General features: G+C 35.9%; 1 protein-coding gene across 2 annotated transcripts in view; it reads left to right on the forward strand.

Annotated features, from left to right (window-relative positions):
• The first annotated feature begins 14,082 nt into the window (after nucleotides 1-14,082).
• LOC125235901 (peroxidase-like) overlaps nucleotides 14,083-27,995 on the forward strand; it is a 148,682-nt gene continuing 134,769 nt past the window's right edge. For both annotated transcript variants that reach the window (XM_048142536.1, XM_048142544.1), the window contains exon 1: nucleotides 14,083-14,221. The gene's annotated coding sequence lies outside the window, so the exon portion shown is untranslated. The remainder of the gene's footprint in view (nucleotides 14,222-27,995) is intronic.

Consider the following 27,995-nt stretch of genomic DNA (forward strand, 5'->3'; position numbering starts at 1 on the left):
CTCCAAGATTCCACTACCAGAACTGAGTTCTGAGAAAAATGGGACCAATCTGTATGCATATACATTCAATAAAAATAAAAAAATTCAAAATCGGTCCAGTAACGACGGAGATATCGAGGAACAAACATTAAAAAAAAAAAAAAAAAACAGACGAATTGAGAACCTCTTCCTTTGAGATTTGGAAGGCGGTTAAAAATGTGGCCAATATTAGGGTCCCCCCACATCTAGCGTCTCGCGAGCGTCGCGTCGGGCCAACTGTATGGAAAAAGACGCCGCGTCGACGCGACGTCGACGTGGCGTCAGGCTTTGCCCATACAGTTGGCCCGACGCGACGCTCGCGAGACGCTAGATGTGGGGGGACCCTTATGAGCGGGGTTGTTTGTTACTTTTAACCCTTTATAGGGCAAAAAAAAGTGGCAAAGTTTGTTTAACCTTCGTGCCTTGAAACCCTCGCGACGCTCAAGATTCCACTTATTGAACCACACGTTCAATTTCGCTTAGGTACTTTTTAGCATAATAAAAAAATAACAATCACTTAATTATTTTTATTTCTTAGCACGAAACGCTCTTTCGAAGACGACGATGATACCATTATCGGGCATAATCTAGTGACTCATTGCAAAAAGTTGTTTTTGAGAAAAAAATGACAAGTTTTATTTTAAGTGCTAATGTTATGAATATCATTTACATTTTATGAATTAAAAAACAAAAATTTACCAATAAAAATTTGTTTTGGCGAATTTTGCTTGACGTTATGGTAACGGACCCAATCATGGACAGTTTAAGATAAAATTTTGCCTATTTTTGATATTTCACTGATACGTGTAAAAATTCTACCGCTAAGCGTGTTAAAACTTGAATGACGAATGTCCTATCCTTCTTTTACATTTCAAGCGTATTACAGAATAGATACTCCTATTGGTTTATTCATAGTTAACACATTAAAACGAGGTGTTTTTTCTCCAATCATGGACGGCAGTTCTCCAGTAATGGATCCCCCATTATGGATAGTGAAATAAGTTTAAAATTTTGCTTTCAAACCCAATACTCCAAAGCCGATACTCAATGAGTCAATTTTATATACCCCAAATAAAATTTGTTTGGGTTATTTTAACATAGGATTGTTTCTTGTAAATTTTGGTTTCGCAAATTGTTCCTTGTCCATCATAGGAGGTACGCAGTTATCGAGTTCCAGTTAAGGACACTCGCAAAATAACACTATTTCTTAATATCTTTGGAGCAACAAGCTAGTATGTTTTATACCTTATCTCATGCTTAATGCAGTAAGTAAAACTCATTCAAGTTTACACCGAGTATTTTTTTTAATATTATTTTATACATGAACTCAACTATCTTAGTAAGATTTGTTGTAGAACTAATATAACGGAGGTTATTTGTAAAAATTAGTAAAAAGAGATGTTGTTGCTATGAGTGTTTTATTTGAAGTGACGGCTATACAAAAATATAACAAAAAATAGAACAAGAGAACTAGAACTTAAAAAACGATATTTATCATCACAAAAGAGGTTACAAACTACAACAGCCGCCCTTAATCGACGTTGTGCTAGACTAGACAAACACAGAACAAGAACTTAAGTTTCTGATCCTAAGTTAAGTATACACCTTTTATGTACTATAGGCCCTAGTGGCTTGGTAAGTGGGTCATTCTTGAGAATTCGATTCTTGATGTCATTCCCTTGGCGTATTTTTAACCGCCGCCTCAAATCTCTCAAAAGAAGGTGGTTCTCTATTCGTCTGTATTTTTTTATTTTTTTTAATGTTTGTTCCTCGATATCTCCGTCGTTACTGGACCGATTTTGAAGATTTTCTTTTTGATTGAATGTATATGCATAAAAAATTGATCCCATTTTTCTCAGAACCCAGTTCTGATGATGGGATCCTGGAGAAATCGAGGGAACTCCTCAAATCTGAAAGGCATACATATGACGATTTTCATGTTTTTAAAGGAACAGCATGCATTTACGTACGGAACAGTGACATTTGGTGCAGTGGAACTGCTGATGATGGTCAGAACGGAACTCCTCAAATCTGAACGGCACGCATATAGTGACTTTGGTATTTTTATAAGAACAGCATGCACTTACGTCCAGAACAGTGACATTTGGTGCAGTGGAACTCCTGATGATGATCAGAACAGAATTACTCGAATCTTAACGGCACGCTTATAGTGACTTTGGTATTTTTATAAGAACAGCATGCACTTACGTCCAGAATAGTGACATTTGGTGCAGTGGAACTGCAGATGATGGTCAGAACCGAACTCGAATCCTCAAATCTGAACGGCACATTTATAATGACTGGTATTTTTATAAGAACAGCATGCATTTAAGTTCAGACAGTAACATTTATTTAGTTATATTTGTTAAGCATATTGACTTTTTAAGTCAAATTTTGTCAAGCTTCGATTTCTTATAATCGGATTCATGAGGAATTGAGGAAACTCCTCAAACCTTAAGAGCGCTTTCAAAAAATCTGCTTGCTCGCATTTCGGCGCCGGCGGCGCTGGCGTGCGCCTGTGTGCAGACGCACACTATAACCAGAAGCATAACGATTGTAGCCTGCGGTACAGACATAGCGTGCGATCCTCTTCGAACCAACCTTACGTGCGGCTAGAGCGAAAGGGATAGCATTCATGGTCGGTACCGCCACGCCGTCAGTAGCGTAGCGGACTAACCATTATTGATACTTGCGTAAAAATACCACCATATATATTACATATTTGCATACATGATTTCGTGCATCAATACTTGACCTTTTAGTTTAATTATTAAACTTATCACAGTTTTTAGGGTTCCGTAGTCAACTAGGAACCCTTATATCAATCACGCCAACAAAGTGCAAAAATAAAAAATGGAAAAAAATGTTTTATTAGGGAACTCCCCCTACATGTAAAGTGGGGGGATGATATTTTTTTTCATTCCAACCCCAACGTGTGATATATTGTTGGATAGGTATTTAAAAATAAATAAGGGTATACTAAAATCGTTTTTTGATAATATTAATATTTTCGGAACTAATCGCTCCTAAAGGAAATAAAAGTGCGTCCCCCCCACCCCTCTAACTTTTGAACCATATGTTTAAAAAATATGAAAAAAATCACAAAAGTAGAACTTTATAAAGACTTTCTAGGAAAATTGATTTGAACTTGATAGGTTCAGTAGTTTTTGAGAAAAATACGGGAAACTACGGAACCCTACACTGAGCGTGGCCCGACACGCTCTTGGCCAGTCCAAGGCGGTTTTTTTTTCTTAAAAATTATCTTTTAAAACGTGTGTAGCCTTGGAAGAAATAAATTAAAAAACTTTTATAATATAATAAATTGTGTACCTATATAATATTGTCTTCTGTCACCGCGATATTAGTTACTCATGAAATAAATTTATGGAATCAGATTATATCGCGTATAATGAATATAATCCGTTTTCTTAGTTTTATTTCATTTTGTATATGGTATGTTTTCTAGGTACATATGTATAATGGAATTAAGATCGGTTTTCTTTAATTTTAAGTAGTTTTTTTATATTTAAAATGTGTTATTGTGTTTTTAGGGTTTCGTAGTCTGTCCGTCCGTCCGTCCGCCCGTCCGCGGATAATCTCAGTGACCGTTAGCACTAGAGAGCTGAAATTTGGTACCACAATATGTATATCAGTCACGCGGGTCACGCCGACAAAGTGCAAAAATAAAAAGTGGAAAAAATGTTTTATTAGGGTACCCCCCCTACACGTAAAGTAGGGAGTGATTTTTTTTTCATTTCAACCCTAACGTGTGATATTGTTGATAGGTATTTAAAAATGAATTACTGAAATCGTTTTTTGATAATATTAATATTTTCGGAAATAATCGCTCCTAAAGGAAAAAAATGTGTGTACCCGCCCCTGTAACTTTTTAACCATATATTTAAAAAATATTTAAAAAATCACAAAAGTAGAACTTTATAAACTTTCTAGGAAAACTGTTTTGAACTTGATAGGTTCTGTAGTTTTTGAGAAAAATACGGAAAACTACGGAACCCTAGACTGAGCATGGCCCGAAACGCTCTTGGCCGGTTTTTAAATATTATGTTGTTTTAATTGCATGGAGCACAGGACGGTCCACATCTATATATTAGTTTTTTGTAAGGAAATACAACTCTACGCTACGCCTACCTGCTTTAATTGACTGGTGACACACTGAGACAGTGGATGCGCCAGAGTATAAAAGAGTGATTACCATCTCTTGTCAAAGATCTTGTTGAGACGAATCAAACGAATCCAAACAGTTACAAGACCTGGTTGATGAGAACTCTTGACTACCATCTGTCTTCATCATCAGATCCTGGGTACCATCTCTTGTCAAAGATCTTGTTGAGACAAATCAAACGAGCCCAAACACGAAGTTGTTTCAAGACCTGGTTGATGAATTCTCTTGACCACCTTCCAGCTTCATCATCAGATCCTGGGTACCATCTCTTGTCAAAGATCTTGTTGAGACGAATCAAACGAGCCCAAACACAAAGGAGTTTCAAGACCTGGTTGTTGAATACTCTTGACTACCTTACGGCTTCACCATCAGATCCTGGGTACCATCTCTTGTCAAAGATCTTGTTGAGACGAATCAAACGAGCCCAAACTCGAAGCGGTTTCAAGACCTGGTTGTTGAATTCTCTTGACTACCTTCCGGCTTCATCATCAGATCCTGGGTACCATCACCTCTTGTCAAAGATCTTGTTGAGGCGAATCAAACGAGCCCAAACACGAAATGGTTTCAAGACCTGGTTGATGAGAACTATGACTACCATCTGACTTCATCATCAGATCCTGAGTACCATCTATTGTCAAAGATTTTGTTGACACGAGTCAGTAACCTAAAATGATATTTAATAATAAATAATACCTACTAAAAATATTAGTCAAGTTAATTAGTTAGTTACCAAAGTCGTCAACCCAAGGATCAAAGTTTTCGGTCGCAGTATACATGCAACAGTGCAGCCAAACACGCACACAAGTGCGGTTTTGGACACGGCGGGTGCCGCACACAATGACAAAATAACTTCGCGATCGTCGAGCCGCGTGCGGAGCGGACTGTCATACGTCCTGCCTCTACAAGCTCTGCCGCGGTACTGACATCGCAAGCGCGCGTAACCGGTAATAAGGAGGCATTTTTAAAAAATCGTCAAAAATATTAAATTGCAAGTAATAGAAAACTTTTGCATAAAATCTGTTTAAGTAAGCGTTGCAGATTATTTTTATATTAAAACTACTTCAGAAACACGTAAGTTTTCGAAGAAATTGACACTTATTCTAGGTGATTTCTGAAACAAATTGGATTCATCATTTCCTCTCAATTCAATTCAATCATTTATTCATAAATAATAATTTACACGTCACATCATCATATTACAATTTGCATTTCTATTATAGTTCGTATGGGTAAAAATAAAAGCAGGCATTAAAAGCAGTTTAAAAAAATACCTACACATTTCTACATAATCCAACATTCGCAAGTAGCTTTCACCAGAACCCCAAAGGCGGCGGTTTTTTTTCTTAAAAATTATTTTTATACAAATTTCTTTATAGTTGTAATAAAATATGAAATTATATTTAATAATAAGCATATTTATCGAATAGGCATCACTTCCCATTAATTTAGTTCAAAAAGATTAGGAAAATTATCATTACCCTGCTTGAAATCCCAGGGAATGAGAATCAAGGGAATGATAAAAAACGTATGTTTATTCTTAATTTTGCAGAAACTGTAATTGATATGAAGAAAGCTAAATAATCAATAAGTACATGCAGTCATCCATATACTATCATTATCACTAAAGACGCTACGCTTATTGCAAGTAATACATTTTATATAAAAAAATACAGGGTAATGATAATCACAGTGAACCACAGCCAGGGAAATGATATATAAGGTCCTAATTTATTAGATGCAGATATTTTTACAGCTGATAGTACTTGGTCTCTGGAGTATATTAAACCGTGAAACATTATAGCTTTTACGATGTTTTTTTGGAGAAAACGGAAAACAAATTTGCTACGTAAAAACACCCTGTTTATGTGATTATTAAATGAAAACTCATTGAACAGATTCTAGTACCTCTTTTACGTACCACTTAACTGTAACTGGCCACTTCAATGACATGTGCAGTTTTCCCGCCGAACCTTTACGACATTTACAACAAACAATTGTTGACATGACAGACAGCACATGATGATTTTTTTTAGACGAAATTATAATTAATTTTTTTGTTAGGAAAATGAAATCAAAAAAGTTACATGAAAAGATTTCTTAATTTATATTTAAAGTTAATTATTTTAATGTAAAGTATCATGTGTTAAAATATCTGCAACTAATAAATTAGGACCTTATATTTACCTTCATAGCTCAGAACTCTTACGACTTGTCATGTCCCCTCCCCGTGGAGTCGGGAGCGTTACGGACGCTTATAAGGCACGGTGGGCTCAAAGTCTTGAAAAGTGTTTAAGTAGGGGTATGCACGTTGTTTAGTGAGGCACCAAGGGAATGATAGCTAAGCTCCGGACAAACCTTTCATTACAGATGCTCAAGAAAACACAGTAAACACAGGAACCATTTTTTTTAATTGAAATCATAAACTAATGCTGTAACGATTTAACTTTAAACTATAGTTGATTTCAATCCCTTACTTATTCTTTTTGTAGTAGTTTATTAAAAAAAAGGCAAATGGACGCAACAGGGTATTGATGTTTCAGGTGTTTGATTTTTTTTAAGTTAATTTTACTAACCTTAAATAAAAATGCATTCATGCCCCAGTTAGACTATGTGGTACTATAAGGATAAAAATATAGTTTGATGATTTATTTCAATGTTTCGGGTACTTTTTTCCTCACAACGGGGAAAATTTACACTTTCAAGAATCACCCAAGTACATCAGCAGGCATATACTTTTGATATATTCTAATTTCACAACATTATTAGAGACCTTCTCCCTAATAAAGTGAAACCTGTTGTGGTGTACAGGATTTCGAACGAGATTGATGGCACTCTGACTGTCAGAAGCTATGTTAACTATATGCAATTTACCTGTTATTTCCTGGATAAATCGACGTAAATAGCATGCTTCCTTCGTGGCAGACGCTAATGCCATATATTCACTTTCGGCTGATGATAAGGCAACCGTAGGCTGCTTCTTCGACTGCTAGGATACAGGGCATCCACTCAACTTGAAGGCGTAACCAGTATACGACCTTCTGTCCATCGTACAATTGGCCCAGTCCGCGTCGCTAAAGCCTTTTAAAGGTTCTTTAGTCCTCCTGTAAACCAACGCATAGTTAATAGGCCCTTCAGGTACTGCAGAATCCTCTTAGCCGCATTCCAGTGTTCCTTTGTATGACACGTATTGAATTGGCTTAAATAACTCGTAGCGTAAGCGATGTCGGGTCGTGAGTTTACCGTCAGATACATCAGGCATCCTATTAAATTCTGATAAGAATAAGACTCACCGACTTCACCATCTTTCCTTCTTTCCATATTCTTTTTAACCAAAGGAGTATCCACAGTCTTACAATCCTTTATGTTAAACTTTTCCAGTAAAGAAAGAATATAATTCGCTGATTTATTTTAATACAGCCGGAATTGCACTCTACTTGTAATCCCAAATAACATTTTAATATTCCGAGATCTTTTAAAGAAAAATATTTCGACAAATCTTTCTTGACAATGTCAAACGTCGAATCACTTTTATAGAAGACAATTATGTCATCGACAAATATTCCCAATATAACGAGTTCCTTACCAAAAAGTTTCGTATATACGCAAGGTTCGGAAGGAGTTCCTGTAAAACCTATTTTTAAAAGCGTTTCATTTAACTTTTTGTTCCATGCTCGTGGTGCCTGTTTAAGGCCGTAAAGGGATTTCTTCAATAAACAAACTTTGTTTTCCTTGCCTTTCTCGATGAAACCCAGAGGTTGCTCCATTAAAACCTCTTCTTCCAAGTCTCCGTTTAGGAACGCGGTATCGACGTTCAAGTGCTTAATTCTTAACCCCATCTCTGTAGCTAACGCGAATAAAGTGCGAAGGGAAGAATGACGAATCACTGCGAATGTCTCGTCGTAGTCAACTCCTTCAACTTGATGAAAACCTTTGACAACGAGTCTCGCCTTATATTTCGTTACGTTACCGTATGCGTCCTTTTTTAGGGTTCCGTACCTCAAAAGGAAAAAACGGAACCCTTATAGGATCACTTTGTTGTCCGTCTGTCCGTCCGTCCGTCCGTCTGTCAAGACCCTTTTTCTCAGGAACGCGTGGAGGTATGAAGCTGAAATTTATATCAATTACTCAGGTCTACTGTCCCTTGAAGCTGTGAAAAAATCAAACTTCTAAGCCAACGCAATCAAAAGATACAGCCGTTTATGCCGCAAATTTTCGACACTTGCAAGGGAATCAAAACCTACAGGGTGCTTCCCGTGAACTCAGAATCTTGAAATTTGGTACGAAGCAACGTCTTATAGCATAGATAAAGGAAAAATTACGAAAACCATAAATTTTTAGTTACATCACATAATATATATTTTTTTAATAATTTTAACCTTACTACCCATTTCCTCATAAACGCGTAGAGGTATTAAATTGAAATTCATACCAAATACTCAGGTCTATAATACCTTTAAGCTGTAACAAAATCAAACTTCTATGTCAACGCAATCAAAAGAAACAGCAATTTAAGCTGCATATTTTGAAACTCGCAAGTACTCGCAAGGGAATCAAAACCTAAAGGGTACTTCCAGTCGACCTAGAATCTTGAAATTTGGCATGAAGCAACGTTTTATAGCACACATAAAGGAAAAAAAATTCCGAAAACCTTAAATTTTTAGTTACATTACAAAATATATATTTTTTAATAAATATAAACTTATTAGTTTTTTCCTCATGAACGCGTAGAGCTATCAAGTTGAAATTCATATCAAATGCAGGTTTGTACGGAACCCTCGGTGCGCGAGTCCGACTCGCACTTGGCCGGTTTTTTATCTTGTAGACCCATTTACATGGTATGACCTTTTTATCAGGTTTATCAACTAGGTCCCATGTGTGGAGCTTCTTCAATGAACGATACTCATCAGCCATAGCATGTTTCCACTTGTCTGCATCATCGGCATGAGTAGCTTCATAGTAAGTCGTTCTCTAGAGTCAGTCGACACATTGTATATCAGGAAATCTGATGGTTTCCTATCTCTAGTAGGATATCTCGGTTCAGGCAGAGATTCCTCTTCCACACTAACTGGCTCTTCTTCCGCACTAGGCAGCCTCTGTTCAATGAAGGGCTCTGGCTCTTCCATACATACTGAATCTTCTTCTAGATTTACCGGTGAAGGTGGTGGCGGCGCAGGCTCGTTACTCTCGTCACAGTCATAAAAATGACAGCATTCAGACTTAGGTTCTCTTCTATCTTCAAACAGTAAGATAGAATCTGTCTGTGCCTCAGGTTCAGCCGACCTCTGCTTCAGCGCTGTAAAACCATTCTCAAAAAAGGTTGCATCTCTGGACGTAAACATTTTCCGTGGGTTAGCAGGATCCCTAAAAATGTAAGTAATGTAAAAGCACCAGTGCCCAGCCGTGCGCCAGTGGTCATCCTTTTTTGTACATTTCGGGCTGTAATTATCAAAGTTGTTGTCCAATTCGTGTCAAAATTAGATAAAATCATAGATTGATTAAATGGTAATTGTAAAATATCTCAATATTTACAATTGATTTCACGAATTAAGCACAAAAAAATTTCAAAGAGGTGCAGTCTTCTGACATGAAGCATTATGTGCGTCGCCATTTTTTTTTAGAATGTCACATGGTATTTTGCGAAGATGTTAGCAGCCAAATTATGATTTATTGGTTAAAGAAGAAGAACTTTTTCGCTTAATTAATTCTTAAACTATCTGAATAATTTCGATATTCGAAAAGTCGGACAGACTCAACCTGTACAGTTTTCGCTCTAAAGCAAGCCTTCGTCTCATTCCCTTATCCTCAAAAGCTTTCTGCAAGGATTTCCATGCTTCGGATGCGGTTTTCGCACATCTCACATGAGTGATAGCCGCACCATCTACTGTCAAGCCTATCTTTGCTAAGGCTTTCGCATCTTTTCGTACCTTTGTTGAGGCAGGGGTCGTGTCTTCCTTAGGGTACCCACCGATTGTCTCCCAGAAATCCTCGTGAAGTAGGTAATTGCGTATCTTAAACTTCCACGCAGGCTATCCCTCTTTGCTTCTCAAGCAAAACGATGGAACTGATGAGCTCGAATGGGAATTTGAAACACTCGAAGCATCTCCCGTTTCGTGTGACATATTTACGATTTCTATATTTTCAAATCACACAAACACTAAACTCCATTATTATATTAATACACTTTTCACAATAAACTTATCGTTATAAATTAAAGCATTTTCGTGCTGATAACGTGTTGTAGAACTAATATACCTAACGGAAGTTATTTGTAAAAATTAGTAAAAAGAGATGTTGTTGCTATGAGTGTTTTATTTGAAGTGACGGCTATACAAAAATATATCAAAAAATAGAACAAGAAAACTAGAACTTAAAAAACGATATTTGTCAGCACAAAAGAGGTTACAAACTACAACAAGATTACTAAGAATTCGTCCTGATATTTTTTTCAGTAAACTGATGACTTTTATTTTGCCGCCAAATCACTGAATAAAATAACTGAATTAAATGAAACTTCAAAATTAAGCAGCTCTATGACTCTAGTTTATGGTACATTTATTTATTTATTTATTTAAACTTTATTGCACAATTGAAAAAAAGTACAAATGGCGGACTTAATGCCTTAAGGCATTCTCTACCAGTCAACCATTGGGCCAAACAGAAATTCGCGAATGTGGGTGCAGTGAGAAAAATAAATTTAGAAAGCATGACAACTATAGCAATATTATTTACAATCAATATAATACAGTGGAAACTGGATAAGTGGAATCGCAAGGGACCGGCTGTTTAGTTTCGCTTATCCAGGTTTTCCATTTATCCAGTTTTCCACTTAACCGGGTTCAAATAAAACGTTTTCTCACTTACAGAGGCTCTCACTTATAGAGGTTGTCGGTGCTAGTAATGTCGCTTATAGAGGTCAAATGAATATGTATATTTTATTTAATATGCATGTAGATATAAATAAACAAAAAATAGGTCTGTGATCCTGACTTCAAAAAGCAATACTGTAAATAACCTACAATACTGTTATACAAAACAATATTTTTCCTTTGTTTTGAAGTAACTTATACACAAAATCACTCCTAATATTTATTTATGGAAGAGAAACCATTGTACTTTAATGAAAAAAATCCGATTTTTTTTAATTTATCCCGAAGAGATAAACACTTGATTGTGTGCTTAGGCATTGCTTATCCAACAGCACGGTACCGCACCGCACTCACCGCAGATAAAACTAAACTGCACGATGTGTAATCTCATACAAAATATATATATAGTTTAAACACAAACCATAATGTTAACGAAATAAACTACCCTCCTCGTGGTGGTTTATTAAAAATACAAATTTTATAACGCCAAGCTTTTCCACTCATAGAGGTTTCGGAGACGACTGCTTCCAGTTGCAGAGGTAAAAATAAGAAATTTACGAAAAAATGGATTCCGCTTATAGAGGTCCCAAAATTCCTCTTATAGAGGTAATTCGGTCCTGAGGGACTGGGACCGAGAATTTGGGTCCACTTAAAGAGGTTTTCCACTTACCCAGGTTCCACTTATCCAGTTTCCACTGTACATAAATAATACGTTTATATCATTACACATATACTTATACACAAATATAAATACAAAATAATATATTATAAACATTATGCATATGGGCGAAGGAGAACTAATTAACTTGTGCCGCACTCAGCAGATGCTGGTACATTGCCGTCAGTTTTTAGAAACTAATTTTAGATACTTATTTTTAAGGATTTGTTTTGTTTGTCCATAATGGCATCACCGTCCATTATAGGGTATTTTACATTATATGACATTTTATATTTTTTTGGCCTCAGAAATTCGTGTTTAATATCTTTCAGTTTTTATAAATTTTGTGTAAGTAATAATTCTTGATCGCCAATTCGAACAATAATATAATCATGTTTTATATTTTTATTTATTTTAATATGCTATTTGATGCAGTGTGTGCGTGTTGCGGATATTCTTTCTGTGTTAAGCAATTACGTCGAAGCACGGGCTGATAATGAAATATGAATAATTTGTTTTATTAAGTTTTTTTCAATAAACATAATATGATATACGATTGAACGTAAGTGTGTATTTGCATTTACGTTTGGAGCGCTTATGAAGCGCAACTGCCTAAGTATATAACTGTACGTTTTACTCTAAACATAACTGTCACTATATTATAGCCAACGACTTATAGCCTCCTAAGGCCCAGAGCCATACAAATGAAAAATCCAGAATTTGCCACTGAAATATGAACCTTTAGTCCAGGGAATAGAATTGATTTTTGGTTTTGTTTGAAAATTTAATGAAACAAAACAAATGCGACTCTGTTCCAATTGAATATTATTTAAATTTCATCGAACTGAATACGTACTATAGGTAGGACCTTGGTCCTTAGGAGGATAGAACAATTAAAGTACCCCGCTGCGACTGTTTGTTTCGCGGTAAACTCAAAAACGACTTAACGGATTATCATGCGGTTTCCACCACCCGGCACATGGCTATGCTTGCGGAAGGCTACTCTTGAGGAAGGTTTCTTGTGCTGTTAGCCTAGTGGTAAGACGTGCGACTTTCGATCCGAAGGTCGCGGGTTCGAACCCCGGCTCGTACCAATGAGTTTTTCGGAACTTATGTGCGAAATGTTATTTTGATATTTGCCAGTCGCTTTTCGGTGAAGGAAAAAACATCGTGAGGAAACCGGACTAATTCCAATAAGGCCTAGTTACCCTTCGGGTTGGAAGGTCAGATGGCAGTCGCTTTCGTAAAACTAGTGCCTACGTCAAATCATGGGATTAGTTGTCAAAGCGGACCCCAGGCTCCCATGAGCCGTGGCAAATGCCGGGATAACGCAAGGAGGATGATGAGGAAGGTTTCTTGTGATTAATTTGTGAAGGTTTTTTGGTATTTAAGGGGCACCTCTGGATGAGTCAAGCCCAGGACCGGGACAAGCGGTGAACACGAAGGAAGGACTATTTTCATGATTTCACTAAACCAGCCAAGTGCGAGTTGTACTCGCGTTGCAAGGGTTCCGAACACTACAAGAAGGGCTTAAGAGCCTCCTTTTTAGTAGGAACTTAAGTCATTTTTGCGAATAATCGATATTTTGAACAAAACGAAATAGTTTCATATGTAATATTCAAACGCGCTCACACAATTTCAAGAGATTTGGTAACTCCTTGCAGCGGCAGTGAGTGAAATTTGTAATTTGAGTTTTTTTCTTTTAAGTCCGACTTACGCTTTACTGAAGATTAATAGGTTTTCCTGTAATCTATAGATTGAAAACTATCTTGTGTATTTTTTTGAAAATTTTACGCATAGTAGTTTCGGAGATAAGTGGTCATTTTTAGCCTATTTTCTTAAATAACTTGAAAATTACCTTACTAAAAATAAAATTATTAAATTATTAAAAAAATATTTTTGAAATTCTTATATAAACTTCTTTCATTTTATATGTAACACAATAGTTCTAGAAACTTTGATTTTTAATTTTCACTTTTACCCCCCCCCCCCCCCGAAAGTGACGCCTATAATTAAATTTTCTTAATTTAAATTACATGTCCGTCTTTGGGTCACAGGTTATACATACATACATACATATACATATGCGTGCCAAATTTCAAGTTAATCGGTTAAGTAGTTTCGGAGAATGCAGTGATCGCTTACCATCAGGGGACCTAACTGCTCTTGTGTGCCTAATCGCATAAAAAATGTTAATGTTTAAACATTGTTTCTACAGGACTACAGCCCACATGACCTCATGTCAACTAGTTTTGGATTAGTCACATGCAAGTCACATGACATATAAAATTATAATTATTGTCATTATGTGTATCGACTTCATCCCCGCTGCAGCTGTATAAAGGTGTAGCCTGCGCGTGCGCAGGGCTTAGTCCGCAACAAGCCGCGCCGCCCGTGGCAGTATCGCGCATACTGCACTACTACGTAAACAAACCTTTATAGACAGTTCCCGTGTGACGATAGTGGTGGTGCTTCGATTTTGATTACTAGTTCTAGGTAAGTGATTGGACTACTATGGAACTAAACAACATATCTAGGGTTGCTTGGATAGTTATCTGCTATATTCGAGATAGGTATTTCTTTATTGCCTATTAATTATGCAGTCATGTGTAATAAAAATATATTAAGAACTACCTATTAAGACTTGTGCTAACTAAACATAATATACAATATGCAAAAAAAAACGACTTCAAACAATATTTTTGTTTACATGACGAACATGTTTTGTATATGACGAACCTTGTCATTAAGATTCACCTCCTACCTACAATTTGTTTAGTTAAACGTTTTAATGTCATTATTAACAAGATTCTGAAGATTAAGGCTTGAGTACTTGAAAGCTTAAAATACATAATAAAATACATAATAAATACTTAATGGATTTGACGAAGAATCAATTTGGAATAGGTACCCACTGTTAATACTAAGATCAAATTAAAAAGTTTTCTTACAAACTAGGTTTAAGCGTCGTTATGAATTAAACTTTCAGCTCTGAACTACAGACAGATGTCAGAAACTTTGTAAGTTTGTATAAACTTACACCGCCTTAACAAAATTGTGATCTGATGTGATTTGAGCGCTACGTAAATAATTTCTCGGCATATTGTCCATTCGTAATTAATTATTTTGTTTTAACGATGTTTTCAAAGAAAAAGTCTATTTAATAAAGCCGAAGTTACGTTAGCCCTTGTCGACAAATTACTTCTTTTATAAGCATAATTTACTATCCCACTGCTGGGCAAAGGGCTCTCATGTTTTTTTTTTCATCCAATCTATCGACTTTTCCGCTACATTATGGCCGGAAAGAAACCTTTCAAGTCGTCCCAATAAAATACCTAAAATATCCTAAAGGGTACCTATTTACTACCAACATAAAAATGTTTTCATAAGTTAATGTAATTGGTATCGCATGAAAGTCAGATTTATCAACATTGGACTAACAGAATATATCAAATAATATTAAATCTATCCGTTTGTAGTCTTAGTAGTATTTTAACAGAACATATTTTACGACAAAAAAAAATCAGACATAAATATAGCGTATTAGATATAGAGTAAGTAGAGGTATATTGCTTGATTTATTTGACTACTACCTACTACCTAGTAGGTATCTACATATTTATAAGGATGGCTACAGCCAGCATTAGCATTTGGTACGACATGAATCGGATATGACAGTGTAACAATACACTTTTTTTGGGACAGTCGTGTAAAAACGTTACTTACTTAGAGCCAATTTTTGACATAAGTACATTCTTAAAAAATAACTGTGTAATAATATTGCTGTTATTTCGTTAAAAATGGCCCTAATATATGCAATACAAGTAGCCGGCAGTGTTCCCATCTGAGCAGCCAGCGGCTCTCATGCGACGATGCAGATTTGTCTTGCGTGGCGTAAGTCGCATTTTTCCCACCAGTCAGCAAGCTGTATGCTGCTTGCATAAGTAAAAGTGCTGTATTGTTAAGTTGTTGGTGAAGTGTCTGTCATTTTCACCTTTTATGAAAATGAAGCTTTATGAAAAAAATCGCTTTAATAATTATAAAAAAACAATGTGACTCAGGAAAGGTGTGGTCTTTGTAATAGGATTACGAAAAGTAAATGGTAAATACTAGTACCTACCTATAATTGGAGTTAATATTTTGCTAGTGGCCAGTTATCGGCTAGCGGTAGGCCGCTACAATCTATTGTTGTTATCATTATGAATTTGACAGATGCATATGTAGCTGTCGCTAATCGACTGTAACACACGATTTATCTGGTTACAATGATTTACGACTAAAGGCGTTTTCACACTGGTAATGAGCCTCGCAAATCGCAAAAAAAACTATAATTATGAGCTCTAAATACACTCATCATCAGATGTCGATCTCTTTTAAAGAACTGTTGGATAATTAGGCTTTGAAAATGAATGAAGAACGGGTATACTCCCTCCGATACTACGTAGTGCGTGCGGTACGTCAGCGTTCATTCATATACTTATTATTAGCGTGCTTTATTACTACAGTTTCGTGCTACACTACACCAGACGCCCACTACACAGGTGCCCACATTGTGAATTATCAAATTTATAATCTCATATAACCGTATTGATATAACTCATATCGCTATCATATAAGTTTTTTTTTTGGCATAAAATTTTAATAAATAATCTTCAAGTAAAATACAGTTATAAATACTTCCGTTATTACCCCGTTTTCTTTTTTTATCATATGTGTTTTATAATATTTACTTAATTATGTATAAATTTTTTCGTGAGTTATAAAATATTATAGTTACTTGGCAATGCAATGTAAATAAGCTGAAAGTGATTAAAGTAGGTACTTAGATATTATCATCGATTACGCTTTTATACAAGTAGGTAAAAGTAAATGAAGTAAATTGATACATTTTCAAATTGCACTGTACCAAACTAAACAATAGTAAAATATTAGCTACAGTACTACTTGGAAGATCCTCATCAAATGTATTTATTATGAATGGAAACTGGCAGCATCGTTTCCATTTCGGGACACGCGATTACCGGCTGTGATTCGCTTACAAAGGCTTGTCGAGCCGAGACAATGTCAATCGCGGTTATCTGTTACAAGTACTAATACAATGCCTTATTATTTTTCACTCGCACGTTTTTCCTCGACACGGTTACGGCTGGGTAGGAAACGCGTTGTGAAAGAAACCTGGGTTGGTACAGCTCATTGTAAATAGCTTAATGTTATCGGTCCTACGTTACGTTACGGTCGTCGTTAAGGAAAATCCAATGAAAGCGATATGGATGTCTAAATGTTATCTAGCAATTAGGTACAGTCACGAACATATGTAAACATGTTGACACATAATAACTTTAGCATAATGGGCTAGTTATCAATGCAGCAGCTAATTGTAATTTACTAATATAACTTAGGTGTATGAAGATAAGAGGTGTTTATAACGCATTATTTAGCATTTTACCTGTGTGGTGACGGGTTAAGAATTTCACCACCCCCTTTCTTCCCGTGGGTGTCGTAGAAGGCGACTATGGGATATGGGTTAAATTGTGGCGTAGGCGAGAGGCTGGCAACCTGTCACTGCAATGTCACAGTTTCGTTTTCTTTCAACCCCTTATTTGCCAAGAGTGGCACTGAAGCTTTAGTAGTTTCATGTGTTCTGCCTACCCCTTTATGGGATACAGGCGTGATTGTATGTATGTATGTATGTATTTAGCGGTAAGAGTGGTGCGGTTTTCAACCTGGAGTGCCGAGTTCACTTTCAAATCCCGAGTCGTACCATGAAACTTTCCGAAATTGTCATTTGATATTCTGCCAGTTGCTTTTCGGTAAATATCATTATGTTGATACGAATTTTGATATGCTATTCCGAGATAAGATCTGGGCATACTGAGGCAAGGAGCTTTAATATTATCAAAGCCCGCGTGAAATTGCACTAATAATGTTAATATGCAAGTCAGACTTATGATTAAACTCGGTACCTATGGATCGAATCCAAGCATTTAGATAGTAAAGCACAGTCAAACATAGATACTCTAGTCAGCATTGACTTAATTATTTCTAGGCACCTAATTATTTTAAGAATTATATAGGTAATTTATGGCGGGCATAGGATTAGGCTTCCTTATAAGGTGATTGAGTTATATATTTCTCAAAGGTTTATATAATATCCAGTTTAACTTGTTTTTAGTTGCAAGCCAATGTGGAAATCTGTTTTATACAGCGAGTACTAAAATTGTAAATTATTTAATAATAATTATGTCCTTGTAACGTATTTTCTTAATTGAATGTGAAAATATTCAAGGTTGCAAATTTTCTACCAGCATGGCAGGGTAAGCCCGGCAAGTTAAGTTTGTACCTACTTAAGTAACACATTCCAAAATTGATTGTGATGGATACCAATAAAAAAACCGGTCAAGTGCGAGTCGGACTCGCTTACCGAGGGTTCCGTACAAACTTTCAATAGTTGAATCATCAAAATGTTATTCATAGAACTCTACAGATTTGACTAAATCCCTCAAGAAGTCAAGACTCAATTTCCCACATAACAAGTAATATTTTAATATACAATTTTATTGTTAGACAACGTCCAAATAAAATCAAGACTATTCGACTTCAATAGTTTACGACTTACGACATGTCGCAAAGGACGCTCCTGAACCGACCTCATTATATCAGGAAAAACGCGATGTATGAAATGAAATGAGCGTTCAACGTACAGCGACATCTATCGTCAAATTGTACATATCAAAACTATTTTTTATAATTTTTTAACGATACCCCACTTGACCTAGTTACTTGAAATTTTTATTTTGACCATTTTCTATCATTTATATTAATTAAAAAAAAATACTTTCAACTTGTAGAGGTTCACAATGTTTATAACTATGCCGAATTTCATATCGATAGCATAAGTAGTTCTCGAGATATTTAACAATGTGACAAACGGACAGAGTCGTCAGAGTCGCACCGTAAGGGTTCCTGTTGTACCTTTTTAGTACGGAACCCTAGAAACAAATCCATGCTTCGATTGTCGGGAAAAATTACGCATATGACGTTTACACGTTACCGTACAGTAATGGTAGATAGTTTTAAAATTTAGGTGAAGACATTTTCATGGGGCCCGCTATACCTTATAAAGCGTCTCCTTTAGTTTGACTGATAGAGAATGCCTTTTGGCATTAAATCTGCCTTTTGTACTATAAAATTTCTTTTGTACAATTAAGTTTAAATCAATAAATGTTGTTTTTCACGCATTTATTAAAGCGCTAACTCGTATGAATCACCCTTATCAGGAGGCTCATCAATAAAAGTACCTGTTAGCATTATCAAAGGGTGCTTTTTTGCATATAAACGTGCTAATAGAAAAATGATTTATCGTATATTACATAATAATCGTTGTTGTGTAACATATAATATGATACCAAAGATTTAAAAACCGGCCAAGAGCGTGTCGGGTCACGCTCAGTGTAGGGTTCCGTAGTTTTCCGTATTTTTCTCAAAAACTACTGAACCTATCAAGTTCAAAATAATTTTCCTAGAAAGTCTTTATAAAGTTCTACTTTTGTGATTTTTTTCATATTTTTTAAACGTATGGTTCAAAAGTTAGAGGGGGGGGGACGCACTTTTTTTTCCTTTAGGAGCGATTATTTCCGAAAATATTAATATTATCAAAAAACGATCTTAGTAAACCCTTATTCATTTTTAAATACCTATCCAACAATGTATCACACGTTGGGGTTTGAATGAAAAAAAATATCAGCCCCCACTTTACATGTAGGGGGGGTACCCTAATAAAACATTTTTTTCAATTTTTTATTTTTGCACTTTGTTGGCGTGATTGATATACATATTAGTACCAAATTTCAGCTTTCTAGTGCTAACGGTTACTGAGATTATCCGCGGACGGACGGACGGACGGACGGACGGACGGACGGACGGACAGACAGACATGGCGAAACTATAAGGGTTCCTAGTTGACTACGGAACCCTAAAAAGGTTTCATTATAGATACATACTATAAATATGTACATGTAATAAACTGGCCTCTGCACTCTGACAAAAATGATCAAAAATAAAAAGTTTAATAAGATACCTACGCTAAATTGTTAAATCAGCATTATTGTTTGATACTGTTCTTTGTTCAGGGACAGAATGGGTTAATTAGCAGTTTATACTGGTAAGTTTTATTCTTTCTTGGAAAAGGACACCCATCGACAAAAAGCCTGTCTGGTATCTGAATGATTATAGTGCTGCTAATTGGTACGGAAGGTAATCAGTATGAAAGTTTAACTAGAGGGTGCGATATTTTTTTATTTGCCAAAAAAACGCGCTCAAAGCTTGTAATTGAACTTTTAAAATATTAGTGCTAGTTGCTCCGTATCTAATCAGTCTAAATTACTTCTTATCATTCTGCAAACTCACCTTAATGTGCACAAAGCAATGCACTGCACACCACGTAACCGGCATTGTTGCAGCCGCCTTGCGAATTGCAGAAAATAAAAATAGTATTTACGATGTATTATTATGTCGCTAAATTGCTTTTGGCTGCTATCAGATCTGAGTCAATCGACTCTTACATTTTTAATAATTGAATTTTTTGCTCAGTACATAATTAAGTGCTGAAAATGCAAATATCAAAAGACACGTAACGATTTGGATCAGTTGCAGTAATAACAGGACATTTAACCGCGTAAGGAGAGAAAGTGTCTAGAACCGTTTCATGTCTATTAAAATTATTGCTTAGATATTTGAAATTCGGTCAGTGTCACTATTAGAGCTATTAAAGGCTACAAATTAGTAGCGATGGAATTGCAGTTGTGTATTGCATTCGGGTACATTTACAACGGGATGACAACGCTAGTTTGGGACAGGGACAGTCCCGAACACGATCGGAAACGACGTCACGATTAGAAAGTTCGAACCCTCCGCTCAGTTTACCATTGACATTGGCAATGACATTCGCCATTTTCCGCAGCTTTAGTAATGTTCTATGACCATGACGCTCTACTAACGTTTCTAACACGCATCTTATTTATAAATACCATGAATGAAATGTCACACTGACTTTATGGAAGCTTTACTACGCTTTTACCACTTATTTTTTGTTGTGTGATGTACAGTAAACCCTTCAGTTCTTCGAAATTTAATAACGCATCAATATTATAAACTATCTCTTTAAAGCTTGTCTATCAGGAAAAATATTTATTATAGTTTTTTTTAATACGGTTAAATATCATCATGTAAACATTTTCATTTCAATGTAAATAATAATAATAATATACAATGCATATTGACGGATGAAGATAACTAGCATTTTTTTAAATTACGGTGTCATTGCGACCTAAGAGACTCAGACAAGACCTCAGTTAGTGCGAGTCTACGATTTCACAATTTTCACATGCATCGTGGCTATGCACGCATACGTCAATTACGCATATACCCTTACAATGCATCGTTCATGGTTTATTTCAACGGGAAGCTAGTTATACAATATACATGTACCTCTGTCGCAATATTGCTTACTATACCTAAATATATGTATAATAATAACACCTTGTATAATTAATTATTATTATGTACTTATTTACGACCGGCGGCAGATCTCGTTGTTATATTTCATCTCCTGTCCCGAAATAAGTGCCGTCAAGTGTCCAACTAATTTATCAGCGTCCTTAAAAGATAAACCACCTTTTATTCGTTTATTTTATCTAAGATATTGCTCAATTTTCTGCTGGCGATCAAATATATGAAAGAGGCGCGTTCCTAGCACACATTCTAAGCTCGTGTAGGTGAACGCGTACCATGCTTGTGTGTGTGAGATATGACAGGTCGACTGTTCGCGTTTTTGACAGGCGGTAACTGTGAGGTAACCGAGAGGGGGTGGGCGGCACTTTCAGCGGGGAGCGGTAGTGGCCATACTGTACGATAGTACTCTTTATTATACTGTGATATAGGTAAGTACTTGTCGTTGGTTTGCGATCATGCGACGGTAGGTACTGGGTACTTGAATGAGCAAGATACCTACGAGCAAGATAATTGTTATTTGTTATACAAGGGAGCAAAGTTGTATTTTAACGCCGAGTGTGGAATTGAAAAACGAGCAATGTGAAAGGATTCTATAGTTGAACCACGAGCGAAGCCAGTGTTTCGAGAATAGAATCCTGAACTTGCGAGTTTTTTAACACACGAGAAGTAAAATACATTTGCACCCGAGTGTAACACAAAACTTTTCCCCTCACTATAGCGAGGAAACTACAACGCAAAAAATGTGTTTATCACTGCTTCCAGTAGTTCCACAGGTGGTAAATCATCTTTATTATTAGATTCACCTACTTTTATCAATTTTAAAGCAGTTAATTTGACTTTATTCAAGGTCAAATTACTTTACGCACTAGTGGATAAAATGCGTTTTTACCCGTGGGTATTAAAGGACAAAACACGTGTTTTCGAGCTAGTGAGGGGAAAAAAAATATAATTGAATATATTAGAATATAAAATAATTTGATTTTTTTGTTTATTAAATCATATAGTGAATTATGATTTAATAAACAAAAAAACAAATTATTTTCGCAATCTTTTTCGATTTCGAACAAGATTATTTTGGATCCGGCAGAATACTGCATTGAATTTTAAACTCTTTTCAAGAAAGCGCGGTTGAAATCGTCGCGAGTTTAAAATTCAACATAACAAAAAAAAACCTAACTCATGAGAGCAGTGCACAACCGGAAATCGTAAATATTCAAGAGGTACTGTGAAAGAACGGTAATTCATATTTAACCCTTACTTGGCTTTCGTAATTGTCTCACGGTAACGTTTATTATAAGAAATATTATGTAGGTACGCGATTTAGATTTTACGTGCTTTTCTTCTTAGAGGTTGAAAGGAGAATAATAACAAATTTACACATTGAATATTGTTTATAACATAAAATGTACGATGCTGTTTTACATAAAATAAATGACTACTATTTGGAGGTAGCGTCAATACATATAAGTTTTGGTTACCCTCGCGGTATTGTGTCGAATATCTCAACTTTTACGCGTCATTACATTTCTTTCGTTTCGAATAAGGTATTCTTTTTCGCGACGAAGGCCAAAACATATCGGTAATTTTGTAGTAACGGGATCTTTCTTTGCCGACTAACATTCGCAATAAATTGAGACAAACAAGTAGTGTGGGTGAAACCCAGATTCAACATGTCCAAGGCGTTTCAGGGTTGATTAGGTCGAGTACCTACGGGTACGTGCCCATCCTCTTTCAAATTCCTTTATTTGTTTCAAAATGTGTATTAACGTGATATTATTATATTAAAATAAAGAAGCATGTCATTTGTTCTTATAAAAAATTAAAACACACAAAAATATTTGGGGAAAATATGATTTTGGCCACTTCCAGGCTGCGAAACAACGCCATCTAGTTTTAAGCGTAAAAGGCCCATACATTTCAGGGGTTTTTCATTTAACCGACTTCCAAAAGTTCCAAATCGCATTACTCGATTGGCTTAGGTCTGACCTGGACTCAAACGAGACGTGGTGCCTTATTCAGATCCTCATAACTTTACTTCTAATTAATTTTACAGCCCATAAGCTCAACTGTAGTGGTGTAAAATGATATGCAATTAAAGATAAATAAATAAAATCTAGACATTTGTTTATTACACTTGAAACTTTGCATTGAATTGACTGCGTCAAACACATATAAGTATTCCCCAATAGAAGTCAGTTCTTGTTTTATTAAAAATTCTAATCTAGAAAATGGAAACAAACACTTCAATAAAAGGCGCGAATACGGATTCTGCAGAAAATAAGTAGGTACCTACATACATATTTAACTTCGAAGTAGAGTAAATTTGATAAATTATAGATCTCATCTTTACAAAATACGAAGTAAACAAGACCGGATGTCGAAAATAAAGCGAAGGAAATATTTTCAGGTGAGGCAAGACATTTATTTCAATAACCCGGGTGCTGAGAATAGCTAATGACAATCTGAAAAGTAAGATTATGATTTATTCAAGTATGTCTTTAAAGGAATCTCCGTCAATGAGACACACGTATTGGATTTTACGACGATGATAAAACTTGTTATAACTGCTCGCGCAAGTATTGGAAATACCACTAAGCGCAAACCGTATATTTGACAATTTTATTGATAACCTCCATTCGGGGTTCGATACACTGAACGAGATGTTCCTGTAAAACATGAGGCAAGAAAATATTGTTATCCATCAAAAACGAGATACCTATATATTTACGTTCGTTATAGCAATCCCTACAGACTCACAAAGTCAAATTACAAACTTCTACAAGAACAACTCGTCTTAACTCAATGATAAAGGAAATAAATAGCTCGATATTTGTCGTATTTTCCAACATCAAAGTTGGTTTGTACTGTCATCATTTGATTCGCATCAAAAGCCGCATTATGCTCGGAGGTATTGTTAAGCCAATTGAAGATAACAATTTTCTTAAGCAACAGATTTGAGTTTGAGCTGTGGTTAACTTATTCATGTTACCTTGACAGTCGTCACCCGCGTCGTAACGTGTTGCGTAAAAAGAGAGTAAAACGAGTTCGTTTACTCACTGCGCCTTTCTTCGCGTACCGATCGCCTTGAACGCATGATCACGTGCGCTGGACTCGCTGGAGCTCGGTACAATTAATTTAATAACAACTCGTGACGAGACGAATGTATGGACATTAAAATAATTTTTAAGAAAAAAAAACCGCCTTCCTTTGGGGTTCTGGTGATAAATACTTTCAAATGTTGGATTATGTTATCAATTCGTCTGTATATTTTTTAATGTTTGTTATTCGATACCTCCGTCATTTCTGAACCAATTTTGAAATCTGGATGATTCTGAAGTACTTACAGATGAGAATGATTATCAGAACGGAACTCTAACCAGGGGCGGCTCACTCTTCATCAGCAGTTCCACTGCACCAAATGTCACTGTTCTGGACGTAAGTGCATGCTGTTCTTATAAAAATACCAAAGTCACTATAAGTGTGCCGTTCAGATTTGAGGAGTTCCGTTCTGACCATCAACAGCAATTCCACTGCACCAAATATCACTGTTCTGGACGTAAGTGCATGCTGTTCTTATAAAAATACCAAAGTCACTATAAGTGTGCCGTTCAGATTTGAGGAGTTCCATTCTGACCATCATCAGGAGTTCCACTGCACCAAATGTCACTGTTCCGTACGTAAATGCATGCTGTTCCTTTAAAAACACAAAAATCACCATATGTATGCCTTTCAGATTTGAGGAGTTCCCTCGATTTCTCCAGGATCCCATCATCAGAACTGGGTTCTGAGAAAAATGGGACCAATCTGTATGCATATACATTCAATCAAAAAAAAAATTTTAAAATCGGTCTAGTAACGACGGAGATATCGAGGAACAAACATTAAAAAAAAAAAAAAAAAAAAAAAAAAAAAAAAAAAAAACATACAGACGACTTGATAACCCCTTCCTTTGAGATTTGGAAGGCGGTTAAATATTAATGTGGAATGTAGTTATATTATTTTATGGACTATTTCTGAAGTGCTGCTTACATTGACTGGCACAATTCCACATGATAGAGTAAAGGCTGATTTACACACTACAAGATCTTGCATGCCACGGACGGACAGTTGGATAGGATGTAAACCGAAAAATATCAAAAATCGCATAATTACGAGTTGCGTGAATAACGTTTTTTTATTTTAATATTTTACATTGGAAAATGTCTCTCACACGCTGAAACATTCTCAACTCGTAACAATACTAATTAAAAATATAAAAAATATAAAAAAACACCTGATTGGGTGAACGTTGTGCACTCGACCGAGTAACATATATCTTGTCCGTAACGCTCATCTCCCATGCTCTCGATCGCCGAATCCACCACATCAATCTTATTCCGCCCGTTCATTTGTCGTGGATATTGCGTGTTTATTACATTATAACGAGATGCGATGATACGTAATATAGTTTCCGTTCAATGTTAGCGGTTACTTTGCGTGTTAGTTCTTTTAGGGAAATGAGCGGTTAGATGTAAGAAATTATGTAACAGTTAGTAAACACGTGTAATCTAATTACTGAAGATATAGATTCATAGATGTATGTGGTAACGCCGCCTATCGTTACGGATGTACTTATATATGTTAATGCCTTAGTGATAAGGTATATAACAGCCTATCATTTTATTGTAACATTGAGGGGAAATGAGGAGTTTATCAAAATTGCATAGGCTGCTATATCAGACTTTGCATCTATATGTGCGCCGTGATCGTCAGAGACAAAACATAGATATTGTCCCAAAATTCAAAACACAGATTACGAACAGTAAACCAAGCATCGTAAAGCTAATGAATTTAGTCGGGAACATTGGTTACCCACCATAAAGAGACAGAGGCCATACAAATAATAGGTAGGTATGAGGTAGGTACCTACTTTTTCTGCTACTCCGACTGATAAATACGGAAGTTCGGATTTCGGAACAAGTGGCGAATCGTTTGAAGGGAATGTTTTAAATCAACACGAGTTACGAATTTCCAATTCGCACGTGTATCGTACGACGGTTTGCGAACAAAAAAATATTATCCTGTTGGGCTCCCACTCCCCCTCTTTACTTCCGACGATCGTATTTGATCCAATCATCTATTATGACATGACCCCTGGGTTATATTTATAATTAGATATTTTTATTTAAAGCGCAATGTTGTTTACCAGTGTGTCGTAAATATAATCGAATTATTACGACCTCAATCAATCTGTTTTGTACAATAAAATACGCTTTATTTTTGTCATTTAAATATTTGGCGGGTTTTAAAATAATAATGGAGTAATTCAGGATGAAATTAAGAATTAACTGTTATTAGCGATTCAACTATTTTTAGGACTTAGAGTGTGCCTCCTTATATCAAGTATAGGAAATATAGGAAATTACTACCCATTGTTAAAACACATACTGTATTGTTCGTAGCAAGGACGATATAATACCGGGACAGACAAAGCCCGTACAAAAAAGCGTACCCCTGAAATGTATGGGCCTTTTAGGCTTAAGATGGCGCTGTTTCGCAGCCTGGAAGTGGCCAAAATCATTTTTCCCCCAAATATTTTTGCGTGTTTTTATTGTTTATAAGAACAAACGTCATGCTTCTTTATTTTAATATCATGATATCACGTCAATACCTACACATTTTGAAAAAAAAAATATTTCTAGGGGCTAAAAAAATCATGTAAGTTGTCAATCAATTGGTTTGGTTTGACTGTAGCTGTGGTAGTTCTTATATTGGAGAAACCAAACGCACCATAGCGGAAAGGGTCAAAGAACATATCGCGGCGGTCAAAAAACGACAAATAAATAAGTCTGCGGTTGCCGAGCATTTGCTAGAGTCAGGACCGAACCACTGGATTGAACTGCATAATCCCAAAGTCCTTTCAACTGAACGTCTTTACTATAGCAGGAAAGTACGTGAAGCGATTGAAATCAGGAAACATCGTAATTTCAATCAAAATGAAGGGCAAGGGATTTCATCTTCGTGGAATCCAGTGATTAGCAAGTGTAAACGTGAGAAAACTTCCCGTCCCATACCATCGGATGTCGTGAGTGTTGTATGTAGGCAGAGTGGCAACCCTAGCGTAAAAGTGACTGATGACAATCAAGTGCGGGTAGTTCGAAAAACTCGTACAGCTAGAAGATGTTGATACAACTCCCAGCCAGTCTACCCGTGACCACGGACGTAATTAAATATAAAACGTAAGTCCCGTTTTAATTTAATAATATAAACGTCAAGACATACCTATTGTGGAATTTGTGAAGCCGCAGGAAATTTCCTCCGTAATTCGATGAAATGGAGGTGAATACAACAATTAATTGTCCCAAATTGATTAACCCGCGTCCCAGCTTAGGTAAGGATAATGACTTGTTTACCTACTCACAAAGTTGCTCCAACATAAATATAAAATACTTGTTTATAAAGTGTATATCGTCATATCATATATATTCTGCGGTTATTATTTTGAATAATTTTATAGCTTCTTAAATTATATCAAATCAACCTGTTGCATATTTTTTGTATCGAAGGCGATATTACCAAATTTAAGCATTTGACATTATAAATATGTTTTTCTACTCGTCGACTTTAATCTGTCAATTAAGACACCACAGACTAAACTATGCGTGATGACTTTTCAGTGTTGGATAGTCTTTGACGCTTAGTCAACTATAATATTTCATTACACTTCACTTTAGTTAACAGAAAAAAATTCAAAAATAGAACTTCATACCAGTTCTATCCG

Source organism: Leguminivora glycinivorella, chromosome 2, assembly GCF_023078275.1.
Source record: "Leguminivora glycinivorella isolate SPB_JAAS2020 chromosome 2, LegGlyc_1.1, whole genome shotgun sequence".
Lineage (NCBI taxonomy): Eukaryota > Metazoa > Arthropoda > Insecta > Lepidoptera > Tortricidae > Leguminivora > Leguminivora glycinivorella.